This window comes from Buteo buteo, chromosome Z (genome assembly GCF_964188355.1).
Source record: "Buteo buteo chromosome Z, bButBut1.hap1.1, whole genome shotgun sequence".
Lineage (NCBI taxonomy): Eukaryota > Metazoa > Chordata > Aves > Accipitriformes > Accipitridae > Buteo > Buteo buteo.
The window spans coordinates 73,761,630-73,778,906 of NC_134204.1; the positions used below are offsets into that span (position 1 = coordinate 73,761,630).

Below are 17,277 nucleotides of genomic sequence, written 5' to 3' on the forward strand. Positions count from 1 at the left end.
GGGACAGCCTGCCGCCTCACCATGGGCTGCAGAGGCATCCACCTCCTCAGGCACACCTCCTCCCCTCCTTCCTCACTGACCTTGCTGTCTGCAGAGGTGTTCCTCTCACATTCCAATCCCACTACTCACTGCAGGTTCCCCTTCTTAAACCTGTTCTCCCAGAGGCGCTACCACTGTCACTGACAGGGTCAGCCTTGGCCAGCGGCAGGTCCAAGTTGGAGCCAGGGAAGCTTCTGGCAGCTTCTCACAGGAGCCACCCCTGCAGCCCCTCCCCCACTACCAAAAAAACCCACGCCACACAAACCCATAACACCAACATATAAATCAACATGGTGGATGATTTATTCCTCTGAATTTTGAAAGCACAGATCGCACAACTAGACACTTGTGACCCCACCACTAACTGCAGAGGCTATGCCTTGTGACTGCACACTGCTGAAGCACTGTATGACTTGCCAAGTTGCAGGCTACCAGTACACCAGACCCTTGACCTACAAAATCATCATTTCTGTCAGATCTGTGAAATCTTTTGTGTTCTTCAAAAGACACAGGTACAAATACCTTGACTTTATGTCTCCTTGGTAAGAGTTTGAAAACATCCATAATCAACTGTAGTTGCTGCCACTGTCCCTAACTGCCATATTAAGCACTTTGATCCAAACCACAGGAAACAAAGATTTCTTCTGTTGTTTCATACACTTAGCTTTCCTGATAACCATGCAGAACTGTGGTTTAAAGTCAATGGATTGAGTCCTACAGCTCCTGGAGCTCCATTTCAGGACAAAGTTTTAGATTTATGGTATAAATAATTGAAAGATATTCACAATTAAATTATAACTTTTTTTCATATTCTACCACTTTTAAAGAACTATGCATTTTGCCTTGTCTTCATCAGCCCTGCTTTTTAAAGACAAATAAATCCTTTTTCCCCTTTGTTAATACTGAAGCCACCTTCACTGTGCTCCTACTGGAGAGTGTAGTGCCCATAGCAATCTCACTCAGTTTTGAGTTATTGGCAGTCAATTTGAGGGGCTGCATATGTCAGACTTGACCTCAGTTACTGACTCCCACATGATTTTAGGCAAATTTTGTCTCTTGGCAACATAGAGTTTAAGCTAATTTTTTGTAACTGAAAATCACGATGGCCATGTTGAGAATTACCAGTGTTTGTTAGAAAGGGTGCAGTGCACCGACTGAAGATGCTGTAGCCTCCTTGGAGATCTTTGCTTTGGAAAACATCTCTGAAATCCCGAACTTCTTAGGACAGTTGCAGAGGCACTGTGTCACCAACCTGCCTCTCTCTCCCCTGTCCACCCTCTGCACAGTAACTTGAGCTTTGGTGGCAGAAGCCAGACAAGGCTAAAGGGTCGGAATGGATGTTGACTGGCCTTGTTACATCTTATTTTCAATATCTATGCTTGCAGGAAGCCCTGTTTTCTCTGTGGAGTGTTAATTATTTGTCTCTGTCAGCATAGTATATGTAACATGACTCTGCTTTTATATCTCTGTTTCTTTGCATGCTTTCCCTGGACAAGAAAATGAGTGGTTTTAGCTGAAATGTCACTGAGATGGAACATATGATTTAGACTTTTTTCTTAAAGCAGAACACATACGTGGTTTCCTAAAGCTAAGATTTAGACCAAAAATAAAACTGAGTTTGCTTACTGCATGCAGAGTACAGTGCTTGAAGGTCTAGGGCATAAACTGCTGTCTTCTAGCAGATAAGCCATTGTATTGCCTTGTACAGGGAGACCTGCCATCTGGTTGATCTGTACACAAAGGAGAAGGGTAAGGCCTTGACATGAGGTCTGAGACCACATTTTTGTGTGTGCATATTTTGCTGTTCCCTATCACTCATATGACCTGACTGGCATTTTTTCAACAGGCTTCAGTGGACTTAATTTTAGCCTTTTGTATGGGGATTGTGTGGATGTTCTGAAAGTGTAGGAGTGAGCAAGAAATGGTTAATTGAACTTTCTTGACTGTCTACTCAATTGTGCCAGTACTTTTAAAAGCCAGAATGTAGATTTAGGAGTAGATTAAGCTGAACAGAACAAAGAGATTTGTAAAGTTCAACTGTAGTTTAATAAAGAGTTCTTATTGTCTTGTCAAAGGAGAGTGTTCAGAGTGTAAAAGTAAAATTTTAGCTCTATTGAAGTCAGTATCAGAACTTCCACTGACTGCAGCATAGTCAAAATTTCATCTTCAGAAAGAGGTTGGAGTCAGAAATGAAACAAGCTGGAGAAGATAAATGTATATTATCATAGAGAATCACCATGTAATTTAATTTGTATCTCCTCTTCTTCTTCAAGGCCATTAAAATTTTCTTACTACCTTCACCTGTCCTCTGTATATTGATTTTAAAGGATAACATTTATCTGTTGCAGCCAATGCTGCAATAAGCATGCTACAGAAGTGTAACAACTATACACTGTTGTGGTGAGAACTCCACCCACAAAGACTGAAAGACTTTGGCAGAAGCAGGGTTAGTGAGCTGGTTCTGTTGCTACTCCTACCGCAGTGGGTGAGCCGAACTACTCAGTATGGTAACTGTTTACGAGAGCGATGATTGTAACAGCAGCTGGCGAGACAAGGCATGTGCACTCATAAAGGCTTTGCTTTCTTAGTGGTGGAGGGACATAGCAGGTCACAAGGGCCTGATAACTGAAAGCAGAGGCTGCTTGTGTACTTACAGAGAATGTGGTTTGGTGACTGTGCTTGCACGTATGCTAGCCACAGCTCAGACCAGTAAAAGCCTGTGAACCAGGGAGAGAGCTGGAAGAACTTGGGTGTGTAACAAAAAATCGGCATTCAAAGGGACTGTCAGAACTGCATGCTTCACTGTGATCTGTCATGCTGTCAGACTTCAGCCTTGGTAGCTGCCTGAGCTACGGGGAGTTCCCCACCTGCTTTAAAGGTTTGGGAGGTCTGAAATGATCATGACAAACGCTGTGATTCACTAAAGTGGCTGTGGCTGAAAAACCACTCCCATGGGTTTCATATTCCATCTGCTTTCCACACAGACTTTTCCTTATGTTGTCCTCTTCCCTGTGCTGTGTGACCAAGCAGGGGATCAAAGAAGTTGATTGGGATGAAAAGTCATTTGTTTGTTTAGTTATTGCAGTTTACTTCTTCGTCTTGTACAGCTCCCTGCAAGGGGATATATAAACACCTGGGCCATGTATCATAGGGAAGATGGCAAGAAGGCAGGAACATGAAAGGGGTGGAGGTGAGGCAGGACTGACTTTTCAGAAAAAAGTTGTAGCCATACATAACCCTGCATGACTATCAATCTGTAGAAGGTCAAGACCTTAAATTCCTGGATGAAAAAGGAACAGAGGCTGAACTTCAGTGTAATCTAAACCATGCATTTTTTGCAGTTTCTTTACTGTAGTTCTGAGAGAGACCTATTTCAGTTCACTTTAAACTGTATGCTACAGTAAGGCCATGTTCCTGACTGGACTGCCATGGATGCTGTTACAATATAAACTTGCAGTGAAGAATTAAGTGCCAGGGTATGCTCAGTAGTTTCATGGTGATCAGTGTACCTTTCCAGAACTTCAGATGTGTTGTAATTACATTTAAGACTTGTAGAAGGTACTAGAATGATACTGGTTGAGAGGTGAGTCCTCTGTTAAAACACAAACCTTTATTGCCATGGTGAAAAGCATGCTTCATTTGGGTTAATAAACAGCACTTATCACCTAAGATTTGAGCAGTCATATCTGATTCTGCTGCTGTCAAACAGCTAATGTATTTCATCGTAGAAATGATTGCTGTTTAAGTCAACTTTTAACTGTTTTGTACAAACAATTTTCCTGAAAGGAAAGAGGGACTTCTCCTTTTTGTAGTCTGTAGAAGGAAAATTTGTTGAAAGAAGTGCAATTAAATGGTTGCAAATAAAGCACTGGGATACTAAAATGCAATAGTTCTACCTAACATCGCCTCTAAGGTATGCTCATGATATGCTGATAAAATGATTAAGGGCATTTGTCTGAAAAGGACTGCGAACACCCTGACGCCCACTGAAGCCATTGCTACTCAGTCACAACAGAGGGATTGACCCTGTTCTTCAGCCATTATTTTTCAATTTTATTGCTATGAAAATCTCTGGGTTTTGGCAGAATCATAAGGCATTATTTTATTCCCTTTGTCATATATTGCTACTATATTAGCATAGCTTAGAGATTTTCAGGCAGAAGTTGATCCAATTTAGTTATTGTTTGTCACATGTTACATAACTATGTTCATTTTTAAAGGACTCAGTTTTACAGACAGCTATCCATTGTATTTTGCTTTCCCTTTCTAATTTGTTACCTTAGAAAGGGGGTAGAATGGTTATTAGTCTAAACAAGAAAATAATCAAAGGTCATTTATATTTACTTCATCGAGGCTTGGCACCTTGATTGTAAAAATACTGTTTATGCTGTTTTCTTTGATCTTTTACAATTGTGGCTTTTATTAGTCTCATGAAATCACTTGCTCCTTTTTTTCCCCATGCACAGACAAAACAAAGGCTAGTTATTTCATGTCAGATGAATGGATATTGCTGTATGTGGGAATTGTTTCTGACTATGGAAGGCTTCTTCCCAGTCAGTGCTTTCCATGTGAGTACCTTGAAGCTGCAGTGTTGTTACTGTGGTTGTCACATAGAGATTAGTGTAAGGTAACCCTAGTAGTTTTGGAGGAAAGGGAAGAACTTGGAGAAACCACAGGAATCCTTTCTGGGGGAGAACTTTAAGCCAAATTCTGATTTTTTTCCTAAAGTTTCTGGGACTTCTACCACAATAAAAAAAAAGCCAATTCTTGTCTTGAAGCATGAGTAAGCTTCCTTTCACTGGATGCTACCATTTACTATTGTTATTTTGTGTATTAATTGATGTGCTCTAGATTTCATATAGATAACACAGAAACCATGCACAAAGGTTGCAGCATGTCATTGTTGTCCTTTATAGTGATGGTTCTACCTGAAAACTTTCACTGTACAAGCTGTGGAGAAGCTATCCAAGCCAGCACCTGGGAAACTGAGGCATTGTTTAAACATATCTGTGAATACTTCTTCTAAGTCTTACAGTAATAATCAGACACCCTTAATTCTGGGACATTAGTCTTTATGGTACTTGCAAGATTATTGAGGATAGGTTGGAATATAGGAAAAGATACACTGACCCTCAGAACCTTGTTCCTGTGTTTGTGTATGCTGCTTTTGAGAGACATTTTCTCAGTAACCTAAATTTGCTTTGATCCTTTTTCCTTTCTGTTTCAACTCTGGCACAACCATAAGGTAAATCTTAATCTCCTTGTGTACATTATAGGTTAGTAAGTGGAGGGGTTTTTGCCCATGAAGAATGTCTTCTCATATCATGAAGTTTTCACTATGAATACAAATAATTGCACAACATTTTTTTTTCCTTCTGATTTCAGGTAAAACTTACCTGAACTGCAGAAATTGAAGTATGTAAATAAGTTACACAGAATATTATTGTTCCTACTCACTTGACTGATTTTTACTTTGTAAATAGGAAAGGTGTTTTCAGATTTCAGAACAGGCCTTTCCTTACTGAATAATTATTTGTACTTCAGCATTGTCGTGGTTTTAGCCCAGCCGGTAACAAAGAACTACGCGGCCGTTCGCTCACTCCTCCCGCCCCCCTCCGGTGGGATGGGGGGAAGACGGAGGAGAGAAAAAGGAAAAAAAAACCTGGAACTTCGAGGGTTGAGGTAAAGGCAGTTTACTGGGACAACACAAAGGAATTACAACAACAACAACAACGGTACTAATGAACGAGTATACAAAAAGAGTGATGTACAGTGCAACTGCTCACCACCTGGGACCCGACGCTCCACCACTTCCCCCACCGAAAGAAGGATCCACCCCCCCCCGGCCCGCTCCCTATATATATGCTGAGCGTGATGGGACATGGTATGGAATAGCTCCTTGGCTAGTTCAGGTCAGCTGCCCCGGCTATGCCCCCCACCTCCCAGGTTCCTGTAAAAATTAACTCTATCCCAGCTGAACCCAGGACATTATCCACCCCTTATTCTATACTATCTACATCATGTCTAGATCTTACATTTTCTAATCAACTATTACTACTTTCTTTGTCTTATATATATATAAGTATATGAACTTGTTCTTTTTTCTCCTGCACACACACACACACACACACACACACACAAATGGTATTGTTTTAGCCTATGGGCTATTCTTTTAATGTGTCCATCGATTTATTTAGTCCATGACTTTGGGACTTTATTTGTTGTAACAGTTTTTCAGGGTAAGAGAGATAGTGTGAGATGTTGGGTTGTTGCATGTTGCCTTTGGAACTTGTGGCTAGTACATTTGGTGCAACTCACGCCCTTGGTCTGGAGGTTGAAGATGTTGATCTTGAGGAAATTGTTGGGTGTCAGTTTAAGTTTTATTGCTGTTGTACTTGGTTTAGTTTTAAAGTCCATGCTGCAGTCATTTGGGTAATTTTTACAGTAATATCTTTGATATGGTATATAGACATTATAGTTATAATGACATGCATTGGTAGGTTATTTAGCAGTTAAATATTATACAGCCCAATTCACTGGCTATTTTCTTCCAAAATCAAATCTCCTTGAGGTATACATCGAACTTTTTCATCTTTTTGTATTACTTATCAGGTGTACTCAGGTCCTTGAGCAAAAACAACTCTTTGAATGGGTTTGTCTCTGTTTGAGGGAGGACTAACCTAGACTGTCTTTCTTAACATACTCCTTATGCGCACTACAGGGACTTTATCCTCTTTTATACTATGTGGAAGTCTTGGTTGGGCAGGGTCAGCCCGATTGGCGGATCTTCTAGTATTAATTAACCAGGAGGCTTTTGTTAAAAGTGTATCCTAATGTTTGAAAGTCCCACCCCCCATCTCTTTTAATGTAGTTTTCAGCAGTCTATTGTATCGTTTAATTTTTCCGGAGGCCGGTGCGTGATAAGGGATGTGATATACTTACTTAATGCCATGTTCTTTGGCCCAGGTGTCTACGAGGTTGTTTCGGAAATGAGTCTCATTGTCCGACTCAATTTTTTTTGGGGTGTCATGTTGTCATAAAATTTTCTCTTTAAGGCTTAGGATAGTGTTCTGGGCAGTGGCATGGGACACGGTATGTTTTCAGCTATTTAGTGGTTGTTTCTACCATTGTAAGCACATGGCACTTGTCTTGGTGTGTTCGTGGGAGTGTGATATAGTCAATCTGTCAGGCTTCTCACTGTTTATATTTCAGCCATCGCCCCCCATGCGACAGGGTTTTTTGTCGCTTGGTTTGTTTAATTGTAGTACATGTTTTACATTTGTGGATGACCTGTGTAATAGTGTCCACCCCTCGATTTCGAGCTCATTTATATGTTGTATTTCTTCCCTGATGGCCTGAGGTATCGTGGGCCTATTGAGCCATAAATAGCTCACTTTTACGTTGTCAGTTCAGGTCCACCTGAGACACTTCAATCTTGGCAGCCTGATCTGCCTGCTGATTGTTTTGATGTTTTTCAGTGGCGCGACTCTTGGGTATATGAGCATCTACGTGACGTACTTTTACCACTAGCTTCTTTATTCGAACAGCGATATCTTGCCACAGTGCGGCAGCCTAAATGGGTTTACTTTTGTGTTGTCAGTTGCCCTTCTTCTATTGTTGTAGCCACCTCTATAAGGCATTTGCCACCATCTATGAGTCAGTATAGAGATAAAGCATTGGCCACTTTTCTCTTTTAGCAATGTCTAAAGCTAGCTGGATGGCTTTCACTTTTGCAAACTGACTTGATTCACCTTCTTCTTTAGCAGTTTTTGTGACTAGTCGTGTAGGACTCTATACAGCAGCTTTTCACCTTCGATGTTTTCCTACGATGTGACAGGACTCATCAGTGAACAGGGCATATTGCCTCTCATTTTTTGGTAGTTTATTATACAGCGGGGTTTCTTTAGTCCGTGTCACCTTTTTCTCTGGCGACATTCCAAAATTTTTGTCTTCTGGCTAGTCTGTGATCATTTTTTAAAATTCCTGGGCGACTGGAGTTTCTTATGCGAGCTCGTTGTGTGATCAGTGCAATCCACTTATTTTATGTGGCATCAGTCATGTGATGTGTAGAGGAAACTTTCTTTTTGAACATCCAGCCCAGCACTGGCAGTCGGGGTGTTAAGAGCTGTGTTTTAGTACCAACCACTTCTGAAGCAGTTCGAACTCTTTCATATGTTGCCAATATTTCTTTTTCAGTTGGAGTATAGCAAGCTTCGGATCTTCGATATCTCTGACTCCAAAACCCCAGGGGTCGGCCTCGGGTCTCTTCAGGTGTTTTCTGTCAAAGGTTCCAGGTAGGGCCATTCTTCCCAGCTGCAGTGTAGAGCACATTTTTAACATCTTGTCCTGTCCGGACTGGTCTAAGAGCTACTGCATGAACAATCTCCCGCTTAATTTGTTCAAAAGTTTGTCGTTGTTCAGGACCCCGTTTAAAATCGTTCTTCTTTCGGGTAACTTGGTAGAGAGGATTTACAATTTGACTGTAATTTGGAATATGCATTCTCCAAAAATCCACAACACCTAAGAAAGCCTGTGTTTCCTTTTTATTGGTCGGTGAGGACATAGCTGTTATCTTGTTGATTACGTCTGCAGGGATTTGACGACGCCCATCTTGCCATTTTATTCTTAAGAACTGGATCTTCTGCGTAGGTCTCTTGACTTTATTTTCTTTTATGGCAAAACCAGCCTTTAAAAGGATTTGGCTTATTTTCTTCCCTTTCTCAAAAACTTTTTCTGTTGTGTTGCCTCATATAATGATGTCATTAATATATTGTAGGTGTTTTGGAGCTTCACTCTTTTTTAGTGCAGTCTGGATCAGTCTATGGCAAATAGTGGGGTTGTGTTTCCATCCCTGGGGCAGTCGATTCTAGGTGTATTGGACGCCCCTCTAAGTGAAAGCAAACTGTGGCCTGTACTTCGCTGTCAAAGGAATGGAGAAGAATGTATTAGCAATGTCAATTGTGGCATACCACTTAGCTGCCTTTGATTCCAGTTCATATTGAAGCTCTAACATATCTGGCACAGCAGCGCTCAGTGGTGGCGTGACTTCATTTAGCCCACGATAATCTACTGTTAGTCTTCATTCCCCATTAGATTTTCTCACGGGCCATATGGGACTATTAAAGGGTGAGTGAGTCTTGTTGATCACTCCTTGGCTCTCCAGTTGGCCAATCAGCTTATGGATGGGGATCAGGGAGTCTCGGTTGGTGCGATACTGTCGCTGGTGTACCGTCGTGATGGCAATTGGCACTTGTTGCTCTTTAACCTTCAGCAACCCCACAACCGAAGGGTCTTGGGAGAGACCAGGTAGGGTAGACAGCTGCTCAATCTCTTCCATCTCTAATGTAGCTATACTAAAGGCCTAACGGTACCTTTTTGGGTCCTTGAAATACCCGCTTTTGAGATAATCTATATCAAGGATGCACGGGGCCTCTGGGCCAGTTGCAATGGGGTGTTTATGCCACTCATTCCTGGTTAGACTCATTTCAGCTTCCAATACGGTTAGCTCTTGGGATCCCCCTGTCACACCAGAGATACAGACGGGTTCTGCCCTTTTATAACTTGATGGCATTAGGGTGTATTGTGTACCAGTGTCTACTAGAGCTTTATATTCCTGTGGATTTGATGTGTCAGGCCATCGAATCCACACTGTTCAGTAGACTCGGTTGTCCCTTTCCTCCACCTGGCTGGAGGCAGGGCCCCTCTAATCCTGGTTAGAATATCCGTTACTCACTTTTTGCACACGTGAATCAGAAGTCTCTTTAAGAGGATCAGAAATGAGATCGGCCCATCTACTGCATCTGGGGGACTGCTCAGGGGAAACTGGAGCAGCAGTTTTCCAAGAAGAATCCTCTTTTTTGGTTGTTTTGTCTCGCAACTCCCGTACCCGTGCATCCAAAACTGAGGTAGGTTTTCCATCCCACTTCCTCATGTCCTCTCCATGGTCACGCAGGTAAAACCACAGGTTAGCCCGTCGTGTGTACTTTTTTTCTCCTCTCTCTTGGGCAGAGGAACGCTTACTTCCAATAACTGTGATGCGGGCCTGTACAGGTGAGGAGGAGGACATATCCACTTTGAATTGCTGGAACTCTCGGGACAATTTCTCTACAGCTGAGACACAGGCCTGTAGGGAGGAAGAGAGACTTCTTTCGTATTGCTGGAGTTGGATAGCTAATTCATCCACCGTTTGTCCATAGCCTTCTTTCCAGGACATTACTGCCAATGAGTTGGCATGGGTTGGTGGTGCACTTCGTAGAAACTTTTGTCACATCGGTTGTGTGCATTGGACTTTATCTGGATTTGTGAGTGACTGCCTATTTTTTGGATCATTATAAATCACCTCTAGCACGGCTAATTCCCGCAGGTACTGGATACCTCTTTTCATGGAGGTCCACTTGTCTTGGTGACATGTAACTTCATCTCTGAAGGGGTATCTTTCTTTTACACCTAACAGAAGTCGTCTTTAGAGGCTGAGAACTTGTGTTTTTCTTTCAATTGCCTTGTCGATGCCCCCTTCCCTAGACAGAGATCCCAACTGCTTGGCTTCTTTACCCTCTAATTCTACACTATTAGCCCCACTATCTCAGCACTGGAGCAGCCAGGTAACAATGTGTTCACCTGGGTGGCGGCTAAAATCTTTTTGCATGTCACGCAACTCACTCATGGATAGAGATCGGGTAATTATTTCAGGTTCTACCTCTTCTTTCTGTTTTTGCGATGACCCTGGTTCACTTTCATTTCTCACTAAGCGAACTTTTTTTTTTGTGTGTTTCTTTTTCTGTACAGGGGCGACTGATACTGGCACAGGTTGGTTTTTTGGTTTAGCCGCAGTATCTGTCACCAGGATAGGGGTAGCCACGGTACCTGTTGTCGTGGTAGGGGCAGCCACGGTGCTTGTCATCGGGGTTGGGGTAGCCACGGTGTATGTTGTCGTATTTTCCATCTTTTCCTCCTTTTCCCCCTGAGGATGTTGCCTAGTATCAAGCAGTGTTTGGTAGATATCGGCCAGGGCCCAGCACAGTGTAGTGAGTTGTGTGTCTCTGGGATAACCACAGCTTTTTTCTTTCAAAAATTCTATCACTTTATCAGGGTTCTGTAGTTGTTCGGGAGTGAAATTCCAAGTCACTGGAGGTGAGAAGTTCTCTAGATACCTTCCCACATTCTTCCACATGCCGTGCCACCCATGCATATCAAGCTTTGGGACAGATCTCTGGGTGGTACTCTTAAAGAGCCTTTTTGTAGCCCTAAACAAGACCTGGAACACAGTCAGGAGGCATAGCACTAACAGCACATTGGCTTGCGCATCCCAAGGATATTCAAAATTCTCGAAAACTGTTGTAATTAGTCGGAAGGAGAAAAGGGAGGGGAATGGACGGGGGGAAGTATCCCCCCCCAACTTCCCAATGGATTGGGTGTATTTACCAATAAAATCCGACAGAAGGTGCCCAAGGTATGGAAATGGTATCACTGCCTCATACAGATACCAGCTTAACCTCATGACCCGTGATGTATCATTTCACAAGTCGACATTGCCCAGTACAGCAAAATGATAATCCCAATCACTCTCCCAGAGATGAGATACGCAACTACAGGCAGTACATAGAGCATATAAGAACTTACAAAACGCCACCATGTAAACAAATTAATCAACATTGTGACTAACATCTATTTATCTAGTATAAGAAATGCGTATGACAAATTTGTTTCAAACACGCTCTGGCCAGATCTGTCGTTATCTCAACCCTTCGGGCCCCACGTTTGGCGCCAAAAAGGACTGTCGTGGTTTTAGCCCAGCCGGTAACAAAGAACCACGCGGCCGCTCGCTCACTTCTCCCGCCCCCCTCCGGTGGGATGGGGGGAAGACGGAGGAGATAAAAGAAAAAAAACCTGGAACCTCGAGGGTTGAGGTAAAGGCAGTTTACTGGGACAACACAAAGGAATTACAACAACAACAACGGTACTAATGAACGAGTATACAACAAGAGTGATGCACAGTGCAACTGCTCACCACCCGGGACCCGACGCTCCGCCACTTCCCCCACCGAAAGAAGGATCCACCCCCCCCCCTGCCCGCTCCCTATATATATGCTGAGCGTGATGGGACATGGTATGGAATAGCTCCTTGGCTAGTTCAGGTCAGCTGCCCCGGCTATGCCCCCCACCTCCCAGGTTCCTGTAAAAATTAACTCTATCCTAGCTGAACCCAGGACAAGCATGTTAAACAGAGTACCTGTTCATTGTATAGTATAATACTGGCTCTCAAACAAGAGCCTGGAAGTAGAAAATGCACATTTGCTCAATCAGAAAGGAGCATGGTATGTGTATGTGCCTCCCTACAATGTATTTGCTGCCCGAGTTGTCTGATGTAGCTGGAGTAAAATGGCCCCTTGTATGGATAGTGAAGTATGAAGCCAAACATGAGAAGTCTCAAAAATGTTGGACCTTAATGGGATTTGGATCAAGTGTGTGCTTTCCTACAGGCTTCAGCTGGCTTTGCATCTGACTATGCAAGTGCTCAAAATGGAGACCTACATTTTGGAAGGAAAAATGTAAAAATCAGCTGATGTAGAGTTGGTTTTCAGACAGTGTCTTGCTGTATAGATGGCTTACTGTATATTTGATGCTGGAGAAGTCATGTCTCTTCACTTTATTGATTAATAAAATGGGAATTATACCAGCTACCTTCCCAGCAGCCCTCTAAAGCTTGCATAATGCTCACTAGAGTGCTGTGATGAAAGCTGTGTGTTTATAAACTGTGTCATTTAACATTCTTATTATCTGTGATTTTATAGAAAGTATATGATGAAATGATTTAGTATGTTTTTAACTCAGCAGTGACTCAGACATGATGGTGGTAATGGTGTGTGGTTTGTTGTAGGTGGTTTTTTTAGTGGTGTCTGCATGGGTAGGACTGGTTTATTATTTCCATATGTTGACTTGGTATACCTGATATTTCAACTGAGTTTCTCTCTCTCTCTCTCTATGTGCATGTTTCTACATAAGGCTGGGGACAGAATATTGATAACTGTGGTGCTGACAGCATGGATGAAGCTTGTGAGGGTCTGGTTCTCTATTCTGAGCTCATCTCCAAATCTGCAGTTACCATCCTTACACTGGCTCTTCCAGCAAGGGGATTCACCCAACTGCATTATTCATGCCATCGAATAGTCCCTCAGGAAAGTTGTTGGTGACTGTCACATGTCTTCAGAAATACATTGCTCTGAAAAGAAAGAAGAGAAGCTGAAGTGTTGGAAGGAGTTTTCTGAGCTGCCCATACCAGGACAGACATATATTAAGCATCTAGTTCAGAAGAGCATCCAGAACACCGACTCTGTATACCATCAAGCCAAAACCACCATGACCCACAAGGCCACTCCTTATATCCTGTTGTATAGTTAGGACCTGTCGTAAAAGGTCAGAAGCTGGTTTCTGTTGCCTTTGACACAGGTATAAGTCAAGAGCAGTTCTGCTGGCATTACTATGATGTGAGAGGAGACAGCAAAATATGTTAGCAATAGTCAAGGAGGGTGGGTACTACTGTACCACATATTTCAAGGACTTATGATCCAATCTAACCAATATCACAACATTGCTCACAGTGTTTCATCTCTGAAGTAACTCTCCCAAGACCAATTGAGATAATGAAACTGGGAGTGTTTCACATTCTCGTCAGATGAAAATTGTCATGGAAGTGAAAGTGGTGGCCAGCAAGCCAAGTTACGTTCTCAGTGCTTCAGAAATCAGGAGGTTTTGCCCACCATTTGTTGTTGAGGTTATATGAGTTTTCCGTTTGCTAATGCTATGTGATTTTGAGGCAATAGCTTTGCATTGTAAGTCCAACACTACAAAGTTTTAATTGACAGTATGTGGTCTCAGATGTAATGACAAACCTCTCATCAGTGATTGTTGATTCAAACACAGTGCAGCAGCATGTTGGAAGTCTAATGGTGAATGAATTCCTGCAACAGCTTAGTGATTCAGTCCAAAGCAGAGGAGTGGCCGTCATACCATTAGCTACTGCCACTTCATTGCCTAAGCAGTAAAGATGCTTTTAGAGCCCACAGACTCTGGCTAGAGCTTTCCCATTAGCTCCAGCCTCTGATCAAACCTAAAGTGTCTGTGTTTGATCTCCTCTGAAAATCAGGTGAGCGTCTTCTTTTGTCTCTTGTCAGTAAAGCGAAAGCTTCTTTATTCCAGCAAAGTAATAGAGATGCTGTTTGTAACTGTTTAGAAAAGCCTAAATGAGCTGGTTGCTTGAGTGGGGGGAGTAAGGGCAACTGTGTAACCTGCAGGAAAGCAGTGTGTTTCAGAAGTGAGGGGGTGAGTCTCAAAATTGATTGTTTGTTCATTCATTTCTGTTAGCTTTTGAGTGAAGACATGGGTTAATGAGACAGTAAATACCCTCAGGAAGCAGGATGCAAAAAAATATTTCAGAGGGATGATTCACTACAGTATTTCTGTGAAATTCTGGTCATAGACTTTTCTATTTTATATTCTTGCATGTGAAAATGCATGAGAAAGCAAGTCTATCCATCCCCTGGCTTTGTACAGCCTTCAGGCACATTTTAAGAGAGGGAAAAAAATCAGTTCTTAGGACAGCTAAGTCTCTAAGAGAAGTTAAGCAGTGAGTTTGACTTCTGCAGTCCAGCATTGCAAAGATAATGTAGTTTTGTATTGTGTAAAGTGATAGAAAGATGAAAGAGGAAGAGCCTTAGCTTTTATTGCAAGACACTGAACAGAAGACTCGCCAGACAGGAAATGTATAGGAGATTCTTGTTTGTTCTGATTCTGCCTTGGTGGATTAAAGAACAGTTTCATCTGGCTGCATAGGAGAGGAATCTTTTGAATTAGTCTTTGGGTTGAGTTTGACCGTGATGGACGTGTGCTTTCACAGACAATTTCAACATGTGACTCCTGGTACACAGAAGACTTGAGTTCATGAGTTGTTTGCTGAATGTTTTGGTTGCTTTTTCTCTGCATTAATTGGTTTTATGCAGGCTTACTGAATGTATGGAGAGGAGTGGGAAAGAGTACGTGTTTAATATGAATAATCATGTTTACATATTCAGTAGAAAATAACTTATAAAACATGGTGTCTTCTGTTTTTCTTGGAAAAGCTTTAACAGCAGTGACTACTGTGCTTCAAGATGTGTCTTTTGAAGATGAGTTTTATTTGGTACTCAGCTTGTTGTTTTACATAAAAACTCCTTGCATGTTCTGGTGAATATTTACAGGTGAGGAAGGGAGTCAAAGTAGCCACATAAGAGTGCCAGGTATATTAGAGTGGGAAAAAATTAGTTACCTGAGCTGTAAAACTCTAGAGCTAACATCCTTAGTATTGTAAACTGGGACATTGACTCTGTGCCATTGCAAAGTGTGTCAACTGCAAGCTCAGTCTGTGCAGCAGTACTCACCTGTTCTTCTGAGAGGCTTTTAAATAAACAGCTGACTGCCACAGAGCGTTTGAGAGCTGGATGTTATGGGTCTTAGTAACAAACACAAACTGTAGGGCAAAGTTGTCTCTTTGAAGTGCCTTCATTTTCTGTCAATGACACTTAACTAAATTATTCCAAGGCTAGTTTTGTTTGAAGTCTTCTTTCCCCGACCTATGTCAGGTTTCAGGATCTCCAGGTTTGAACATTACTCCAAGGGGCATGTTGGATATGACAGTAGTCTCCCTGGAGTTCATCCCTGAACTTACCATATTATGCTGGCACTGAAAAAATGACTGTTTATAAACTCATGATTGGAGTATCCCTCCATCATGCCATCAGCAAAATGAAAACCAAGCACTTCTCTGCTTGTTTTGTTTAGCTGCTGCTTCCTGGCAAATTGGGTGGATGCTTATCTTTGAGCTATTTGGGAGAGGATTTTTTATGGCACTTACATTCTATTGTGTGGGGATGGCATCTAGCACACCAGATTTCTCTTTGCTTGATATGTGTTGCTTTCTTGTGGTGCTTAAGAAAAAAGAAGCCCCTTTTTCTCTTCCTTTCTGCCCCTCAGCAAAGCTTTGGGCAACTGTCTTCAGAAAAATTTAGTGCTTTCCACACAGCCTAGTAGAATTTTCATGGACATGATTTCTGTTAAGCGAAACAATGGAGCATACGTAATACCATGATGAGAATTCATCAGCCACTGATCGGGCAGGTTTTTTGTAGTGCTGTGCAAATTTAAAACTTACTGTGTTATCTAATTTAAACAATGCACAGCATGAAATGCTTAGACTCTCTTTAAACATAAAACCTGCAGTAGTAGAACAAAAGTCTAATTGTCATAGCCCCTATCTACCCTATTACCTACTCATTGCCTACATTTGCTGATGATAATACTCTTCTGCACATATGTATAAGAACAAACAAGGCTCTGATGTGGTGTCCTGGTTTCAGCCTGGATAGAGTTAATTGTCTTCCTAGTAGCTGGTACAGTGCTATGTTTTGAGTTCAGTATGCGAAGAATGTTGGTAACACTGATGTTTTCAGTTGTTGCTCAGTAGTGTTTAGACTAAAGTCAAGGATTTTTCAGCTTCTCATGCCCAGCCAGCGAGAAAGCTGGAGGGGCACAAGAAGTTGGGACAGGACACAGCCAGGGCACCTGACCCAAACTGGCCAACGGGGTATTCCATACCATGGGATGTCATCTCTAGTATATAAACTGGGGGGAGTGGGGGTGGGGGATCGCTGCTCAGGGACTAACTGGGTGTCCATCGGCAGGTGGTGAGCAATTGCCCTGTGCATCATTTGTACATTCCAATCCTTTTATTACTATTGTTGTCATCTTATTAGTGTTATCATTATTAGTTTCTTCTTTTCTGTTCTATTAAACCATTCTTATCTCAACCCACAAGTTTTGCTTTTCCCAATTTTCTCCCCCATCCCACTGGGGGTGGGGAGGCAGTGAGTGAGCGGCTGCATGGCGCTTAGTTGCTGGCTGGGGTTAAACCACAACATGTGGTAATTTACTTTTTCATTCAGACTGGCTGTTAAAACCATTCTTTGTTGCTAGAGTAGGTTAGATGGAGCAACTGCAAAGTCTATGCTCTTCCTTTTGCAACAATGACAATGCCAAGTATTCCCCTGTAGAGAAGATGAATAGAGCGGTAAAGAAAGTGGCAGCTTCACCTTCACTTTCTAATCATTCTACACAATCCAATAGAAAATCAAGACCACTGCTGAATTCCTGAAGGTGGGTCAAGAAAATTAACAGTCTCTGTATGGTTCTGTGGGAAATAGGAATTAT

At 42.2% G+C, this 17,277-nt stretch overlaps 1 protein-coding gene across 3 annotated transcripts in view; it reads left to right on the forward strand.

The window, feature by feature from the left end:
* The window catches only part of MOB3B (MOB kinase activator 3B), a 139,663-nt gene that overhangs the window by 32,213 nt on the left and 90,173 nt on the right, over positions 1–17,277 (forward strand). The window lies entirely within an intron of this gene.